Source organism: Cyprinus carpio, chromosome A2, assembly GCF_018340385.1.
Source record: "Cyprinus carpio isolate SPL01 chromosome A2, ASM1834038v1, whole genome shotgun sequence".
Taxonomy (NCBI): domain Eukaryota; kingdom Metazoa; phylum Chordata; class Actinopteri; order Cypriniformes; family Cyprinidae; genus Cyprinus; species Cyprinus carpio.
This window is the reverse complement of record NC_056573.1, coordinates 5,833,344-5,842,604: the sequence shown is the minus strand read 5'-3', so window position 1 is coordinate 5,842,604 and position 9,261 is coordinate 5,833,344.

Below are 9,261 nucleotides of genomic sequence, written 5' to 3'. Positions count from 1 at the left end.
CAGGAATCCACTTGGAAACATTATCTCTGAGAAAGCCGGCTGGATCGGAACCTTAACTCCCTCTGGCAACCCCACCAGTCGCACGTTATTTCTCCTGCTCCTATCCTCCATGTTCGTCACTTTATCGGTACGTTGTTCTAGCTGTTTTCTCAGGTTTGTGACTATTCTCCTATCCTCATGTGCAGCTGCTTGAACGGAATCAATCTGGTCACGTGTCTGTTTCACCGCAATGGCTAGCTTTTCAACTTCTGCTTTTAGCTCTTTTACAGAATTGTTGGTCACTAGTATGTCCATATGTAGGTCACACAATACTGGGGTCAGTACAGAGTCTATCGCATCTTTTACTGTCAAGGCCACAAGCGAATCCAAAGTACTTTGCTGCTTTTTAAGTGCTAGCTTGATACCATGAGCAATGGCGTGTCGAGCCCTTCTTTAGTGATGGTGGAATCTTTGAATTTTTTTTTTTGGCGATTGCTCAATCACGCTTTTCCGACTGTCCTTGACCGTTGAAGTACTCATGATGGAGTAAATAGAAAGTGGTTTGAAATTTACTCTCAAGATTGACAGAATACAACCATTGACAGAATAATGGTCCACAGAGCTGCTTTGTGCTTAGAGGACCCCGGACCCCTGCTTCTGGGTCTGGCGATATGAGGACCACGCTCAGCAGTCCTAAAAATCTGGGAATGGTAAGGGAGGAAGCACTGGAATGCCGGTGCCTGCTTCTTCTTCTCCTGAAACCTCTCGATGAAAGTGTCTACTGTGCCGCCAAAGAGGCCAGAAGGCAATAGTGGGGCATCCAGCAGGAAAAATCTGTCCTCATACACCGCTCTGTGGCACCGATGGCTCTGGTCGATTCTTTGGTGGGCGAAGCAACACCGGCCTGACCTACCACCATATAAGCTTTCACAACCAGGGTGGATGTCAGCTTTACTGCCCTGGTGGGAAGCTTCAGGGCTTTCAGGTACGATGCTGAGGATGGGGAGATATAGCTCGTGAGCATCTGCTCCGCTGCCGGGATCACCCCATGTCCCTTCTCATTCAGCCCTATAATGTTAGAGTAGTTCGATACAGTGGGGCTGAAGAGTCGGGACAAATATGGTTTTCTCCCCATGATCTCGATTACTCAGCATGGAGAGATCAGGGGAAAATGGAAGGCCCCATCATGAAGGCTGTGATTTAGATCTTAAGAAACGCCCGGCCAGCTTGCTCTAGGGACAAGTGTCCTGTTTATCGGCTGGCCAATCAATATTTAATTTGGCTACAGCATGAGTCACAACATCCACATCTCCTCATATGCGAGGGACTGTGGTGGCGAGTCCACAGTCTCCTCCATGTCGAGGCTCATCAATCTCCTCAGAGGAAGACAGATGAAGCATCTGGCTCTCTCTCTTGGGGAAGAAACTATGGGGCGGGCATCTGATCCCTGTGAGGGAGCCGTAGAGCTAGAGAGTGAGGACAGAGAAGAGGACGAGCCCCTCTCGGAACCCTCCACTAAATCTACTTGCGATCCCCACCATAACAGCCACAACTGTGCCTTGACAACAGTGGAGCCGGACCCAGTAGGATCGTGAACCTGGCCGTTTCGAAGACAGCCAGGCGGGAGCAGAGCATATTGAGCGGGAGAAGCTCACAATCATGACAGTAATCCCCCTCAAGAGCTGACCGTGCATGCTCTGCTCCCAAACAGATGATGCACAAATCCTGTGTATCCCCCCCCCCCCCCCCCCCCCCCCCCCCCCCCCCCCCCCCCGAGGTATAGCGTGAACAGGGAGAAACACACAATACTTGAAACATCGTCCCCTCGCCACAGAGTTCAATTAATATGTGCCTTTACAGAATGTGCCTTTTTCCTTCCTGGTTGCTCAAGTAACCCATCTTCTAATGTCTCGCTTCTCTGTTGGACTGATTTCACACATGACCAAAAGCTAACTTGTGTGTTTGGCAGATGTGCTTTTATACTTACTGGTTGCTTACATCACACTGCTCATGAAATCTCACTTCTCTATTGGTCTCGCTGGGGCATTCCCAAAGTGTTCTGACGCAGCTCAAGTTCCTAAAGGGGAACTAATTTCAGACACTTGTCAAGTCAAGTCACCTTTATTTATATAGTGCTTCATACAATACAGATTGTCAAAGCAACTTTACAGTGGCAAACAGGAATATATTTTGTCAATAATGCAATAATACAGTAACTTTATATACTGTATATAAGAATAACTAAATCACTTTTTCAAGTTACAGTCAGTTTATTGAAAATTCAATGATGTCATCATCCAGTTCAGCTCTCTTTCAATAGTGTCTGTGCAATAAGTCAAGCGTCTCTGTTAGGGATTGCACTTGCGATCGGAGGCATAATAAGACCACGGCGACAGGAAATTCCAGTGGAGGTGAATTTATTGTGCGAATAGTGTAGATCCCAAAGCGAAAACAAAACAACAACAAAAAAACTATATTTACAAGTCTCTGTTTGATCATAGTCACAACAACAGTTAAGTAGTTTGGTTAACAAACTTCTTTAGCACAAGCTTTTATTGCTTGCTCCCTCCACACAAACCAACCTGACCCTCATCCATGACAAGTGATGAGCTACATGTACAACTCCGACATTTTATAGTCTAGGCCACACCCCAGGATGTACCAATCTACAGGTAAGTTTACTTCCTTACATATGTGCTTCTGATCACGTTATGCATATAAAACAGCATCTATTCAAGTATAAATTCCACAAATCACAATAAATAAAAATACAACATATGGATGAACAAATATAAACCTCGTTTTATAGGTACATTGGAACCCCCCCCACCCTTTATTTAAAAATACTGTGTGACCTAATCTTAAATAAAGACTTTAAATCAAACATATGTGTATTGTGGTTATTTATAAATGAAAATGAATGAACAATGTAGCAGCTAATGTTACCCAAAACCCAAAACTTTGTGCATATATCCACTACACGTAATAAACAAAATACACATCGAACCCTCACATATCTTAAACACATAATACACAATACATTCAAACACTCACAGGCAATATACAGGTCCGTGTATACATGATGTCAGTGCCGGCAAACAGACCATGTTAATGCTGCATGCTGTGTATGTGTGTGTGCTAGATATGGTGTACGTGCATACAGTCCATTCATGATCACGGGGTTACTCCTTGACAGTCTCCAACCAAGCAAGCCAAAGGCAACAGTGGCAAGGAACCAAAACTTCATCAGTGACAGAAATGGAGAGAAAAAACCTTAAGAGAAACCAGGCTCAGTCGGATGGCCAGTTCTTCTCTGGCCAGACGAAACCAGCATGGTGTGGTTTAATTCTAGGCTGCAACACAGGGCTCTAGGGCTCATCTAGTTGATATTGTCTCCGCTGACATTTAGGTCTGTAGAGGTTGTCTTTAGGTGCTGATCCACTATCTGGTCTGGTCTGGTCTGGTCTTGTGCCCACAATCTCATTCTTTTGAAAATGACACAAAGCTTATGACCATAGGTGAGGATTGGAACATATATCGTCTGTTAAATCAAGAGCTTCGCCTTTAGGCTTAACACTCACTTGGCCCAGTACAACAGCCGCACCAATCCACCTGTCAATCTCATGTTCCAGCCTACCCTCACTCATGAACAAGAACCCAAGGTGCCTGAACTCCTCTACTTGGGGAAGCAACTCACTCCCTAACTGGAGTGGGCAATCCACCCTTTTCCAATTGAGAACCATGGCCTCAGATTTGCCTCAAGTGCGGACCTTCATTCCCTCCGCTTCACACGTGAATACAGCTTTCACACCAGTTGTATAGATACCGGATAGCATGCATTGGTGAACCTGGCAGTGCCAGCTTCAGGCTGGCACCCCATACACCCGGAGTGCCCCCACAAGCATTCCGGAGAAACATGATCATAAGCCTTCTCCAAATCTACAAAACACATGTTGACTTTATAAGTAAATTCCCCTTTATATATAAACCTTGGATTAATGTGCAAGATCAAACCTCACCAGTTCTTTTGGATACTCTAATGCCGGGTTCAGACTACACGATTTTAGCCCGATTTTTGCCACGATTTGCTTTCCATCATTTCAGCTCGTGTAGTGTGTGTTATAGTGGACAATAACTGATTCCACATCTGCGATGCCTCACGACATCATGACAGAAAGACTAGTATGTTTATTTTTTTTTCCCATCTTCCACGACGAGTTCCGTCACATTGGTGACATTGACCAATAGCAGCACAGAAGCTCTTTCATACACAGTTTTTTTTAAACAGTAAAACGAAATAGAGATGATGTTGCTGCTAGATGGAATTATGAGACAGAGGAAAGGTTTGTGAAGCTGTGGCAACAGTAATACTGCCTGTATGATGTGTCATCAAGGGACTATCACGACAGAACAAAAAAAGAAAAATGCTGGTGAACAATAGTGGAACCGCTTCAGCATTGTTTGCAACCTTTTTTTGGAAGTCAGTCACTAGTTCCGCCTTCTCGATGACATCACGCGAGTTAAAGATGGCAAGTAATGAATGGTCAGGAAGCAATGTGTAGTCGGACATGTTTCCTGTCCACGACATGACAAGATTTTAGGAGTCAAAATTGTGTAATCTGACTATCATGACAAAAATATTGTGTAGTCTGAACCCGGCTTAACATGCTTGTGTGACAGCACATGTGTTTAAGATTTTGCTTATTCGATCAAGGTTTATATATAATAAAAGTCTAAATGAAAACTGTTCATCATGTTAAATGGCCATGCCTCTTCAGAAGACTTGGATTAAGAATGGATTACTTTCAGTTTTTGAAGTGACAAAATTTTGGTGGAACAGACTTCAATGTAGGTATGGAAATCTTGGTCACAGTTTATAATAGGTGGCCTTAAGTACTAGGTATGGATATTAAATGCCTACAAAACTATGGATTTCATTGGAAACTACATGTAAGTTTGAGGTATGGTTAGGTTTAGGACTAAGTGTGGGGTTAGGGTTATAGGGGTTAGTGTTAGGTTACAGTTAGGGTTAAAGTTAAGTGTAAGTACAACTCAAGTACTTAATATATAATTAAAACGGACCAAGTATGTTTATACATACATGTGCTTCTCAATAAATTAGAATGTCATTGAAAAGTTCATTTATTTCAGTAATTCAACTCAAATTGTGAAACTTGTGTTAAATAAATAATTCAATGCATACAGACTGAAGTAGTCTAAGTCTTTGGTTCTTTTAATTGTGATGATTTTGGCTCACATTTAACAAAAACCCACCAATTCACTATCTCAACAAATTAGAATATGGTGACATACCAATCAGCTAATCAACTCAAAACACCTGCAAAGGTTTCCTGAGCCTTCAAAATGGTCTCTCAGTTTGGTTCACTAGGCTACACAATCATGGGGAAGACTGCTGTTCTGACAGTTGTCCAGAAGACAATCATTGACACACTTCACAAGGAGGGTAAGCCACAAACATTCATTGCCAAAGAAGCTGGCTGTTCACAGAGTCCTTTTTTTCTAAGCATGTTAACAGAAAGTTGAGTGGAAGGAAAAAGTGTGGAAGAAAAAGATGCACAATCAACCGAGAGAGCCACAGCCTTATGAGGATTGTCAAGCAAAATCGATTCAAGAATTTGAGTGAACTTCACAAGGAAGGGACTGAGGCTGGGGTCAAGGCATCAAGAGCCACCACACACAGATGTGTCAAGGAATTTGGCTACAGTTGTCGTATTCCTCTTGTTAACCCACTCCTGAGGCTTCTTACCTGGGCTAAGGAGAAGAAGAACTGGACTGTTGCCCAGTGGTCCAAAGTCCTCTTTTCAGATGAGAGCAAGTTTTGTATTTCATTTGGAATCCAAGGTCCTAGAGTCTGGAGGAAGGGTGGATAAGCTCATAGCCCAAGTTGCTTGAAGTCCAGTGTTAAGTTTCCACAGTCTGTGATGATTTGGGGTGAAATGTCATCTGTTGGTGTTGGTCCACTGTGTTGTTTGAAAACCAAAGTCACTGCACCCGTCTACCAAGAAATTTTGGAGCACTTCATGCTTCCTTCTGCTGACCAGCTTTCTGAAGATGCTGATTTCATTGTCCAGCAGGATTTGGCACCTGCCCACACTGCCAAAAGCACCAAAAGTTGGTTAAATGACCATTGTGTTGGTGTGCTTGACTGGCCAGCAAACTCGCCAGACCTGAACCCCATAGAGAATCTATGTGGTATTGTCAAGAAGAAAATGAGAAACAAGAGACCAAAAAATGCAGATGAGCTGAAGGCCACTGTCAAAGAAACCTGGGCTTCCATACCACCTCAGCAGTGCCACAAACTGATCACCTCCATGCCACACTGAATTGAGGCAGTAATTAAAGCAAAAGGAGCCCCTACCAAGTATTGAGTACATGTACAGTAAATGAACATACTTTCCAGAAGTTTTTTTTTTTTTTTTTTTATTATCGGTCTTATGAAATATTCTAATTTGTTGAGATCGTGAATTGGTGGGTTTTTGTTAAATGTGAGCCAAAATCATCACAATTAAAAGAACCAAAGGCGGGCGTACACGGTGCGATTTTTGCTGTCGTACGAGTTCGCATGCGATTATTTTATTTTTTTATTTTTATTTTTTCATCGTGTGGAAATCGTGTATGCTCGTATGGTCACGGCTCGTATCATGTGCGAGGAATTACGAGCCGAGCAGAGTGCCTTACGAGCACTTCCCGACCTCCCGATCATTTTTAAACATGTCTAAAAAGTTCGTGAGCTATCGGTTTGAATTCGTGACGTGTGCGGTTGAACGAGCCGATTTGTTGAGCTATCTGAAGTTGACCAATCACGAACTAGGAAAACCACAGAAGAAAGACGAAGACAGCAGCGCCACAGCGATGTCACTGTATGACATCAAAGTACCGCAAGAGCGATTCGAATGCATTGGATCCGTGTGCTCTCTTATCGCTCTCGCGGTACTTTGATGTCATACAGTGATAATTCTGTGCAGTGCTGCTTCAAGTTGAATGCGCCCATCAACTTCGTGCGATTGCTTCGGAAATTGGCAGGTCGTAATATCGTGTCGTATACCACCTCGTCCGTACGATTTTTAGATAAACTCACTCGTGACGTGTGCATGGACATACGATCTTCCGACCATCCGAATTTCGCACCGTGTACCCCCGCCCTTTAAACTACTTCTGTCTGTGTGCATTTAATTTATTTAATATACAAGTTTCACAATTTGAGTTTAATTGCTGAAATAAATGACCTTTTCCACCACATTCTAATTTAATGGGGATAGTTCACCCAAAAATGAAAACTGATCCGCCCTCAAGCTGCTTCAAACCTGTACGAGTTTCTTCTGCTGAACGCAAATGATGATATTTTGAAGAATGTAGGTAACCAAACAGTTGCCTGTCCCCACTGATTTCAAAATATTTCCCCACTGATTTCAAAATATTTTTTTTTCCTATATAGTATGGATGTCAAGGGGGACCAGAAACTGACAGAACTTTCATTTTTGTTTTAAACAATCCTTTTAAAGCTACCATTAGTTCATTACCCATTCTGTCTGGTCTGGTCCCCCTTGATATCTACCATTTAGGTAGCCTTAAAAGGATCGTTAACGCAAAAATGAAAGTTCTGTCAAGTTTATGGTCCCCCTTGACATCCATACTACAGGTCCTTCTCAAAAAATTAGCATATTTCATCCGACCAATAAAAGAAAAGTGTTTTTAATACAAAAAAAAGTCAACCTTCAAATAATTATGTTCAGTTATGCACTCAATACTTGGTCGGGAATCCTTTTGCAGAAATGACTGCTTCAGTGCGGCGTGGCATGGAGGCAATCAGCCTGTGGCACTGCTGAGGTGTTATGGAGGCCCAGGATGCTTCGATAGCGGCCTTAAGCTCATCCAGAGTGTTGGGTCTTGCGTCTCTCAACTTTCTCTTCACAATATCCCACAGATTCTCTATGGGGTTCAGGTCAGGAGAGTTGGCAGGCCAATTGAGCACAGTAATACCATGGTCAGTAAACCATTTACCAGTGGTTTTTGGCACTGTGAGCAGGTGCCAGGTCGTGCTGAAAAACGAAAATCTTCATCTCCATAAAGCTTTTCAGCAGATGGAAGCATGAAGTGCTCCAAAATCTCCTGATAGCTAGCTGCATTGACCCTGCCCTTGATAAAACACAGTGGACCAACAGCTGACATGGCACCCCAGACCATCACTGACTGTGGGTACTTGACACTGGACTTCAGGCATTTTGGCATTTCCTTCTCCCCAGTCTTCCTCCAGACTCTGGCACCTTGATTTCCGAATGACATGCAAAATTTGCTTTCATCCGAAAAAAGTACTTAGGACCACTGAGCAACAGTCCAGTGCTGCTTCTCTGTAGCCCAGGTCAGGCGCTTCTGCCGCTGTTTCTGGTTCAAAAGCACACGCCTGTGCACGGTGGCTCTGGATGTTTCTACAACAGACTCAGTCCACTGCTTCCGCAGGTCCCCCAAGGTCTGGAATCGGACTTCTCCACAATCTTCCTCAGGGTCCGGTCACCTCTTCTCGTTGTGCAGCGTTTTTTGCCACACTTTTTCCTTCCCACAGACTTCCCACTGAGGTGCCTTGATACAGCACTCTGGGAACAGCCTATTCGTTCAGAAATTTCTTTCTGTGTCTTACCCTCTCGCTTGAGGTTGTCAATGATGGCCTTCTGGGTTAACCTCTTACCCATGATTGCGGTTTTGAGTAATGAACCAGGCTGGGAGTTTTTAAAAGCCTCAGGAATCTTTTGCAGGTGTTTAGAGTTAATTAGTTGATTCAGATGATTAGGTTAATAGCTCGTTTAGAGAACCTTTTCATGATATGCTAATTTTTTTGAGATAGGAATTTTGGGTTTTCATGAGCTGTATGCCAAAATCATCAGTATTAAAACAATAAAGACCTGAAATATTTCAGTTGGTGTGCAATGAATCTTAAATATATGAAAGTTTAATTTTTATCATTACATTATGGAAAATGAACTTTTTCACAATATGCTAATTTTTTGAGAAGGACCTGTATATAGAAAAAAAATACTCTTTTGACTGAAAGTTTCAATAAAAACATGTTTGTTACATTACGAAGAAAAACAAAAGTCTTTTGGGTTTGAAACAACATGAAGGTGAGTAAATGATGACAGAACTTTAATTTTCGGGTGACCTATCCCATTAACTGCTTTCAGTTGAAATCAAAGATCTTTAAAGTTTGATCTTGCACTCAAAAGCTAAATGAGGCAATCTGTCTATTTTTCTTATTTAGAAATATTA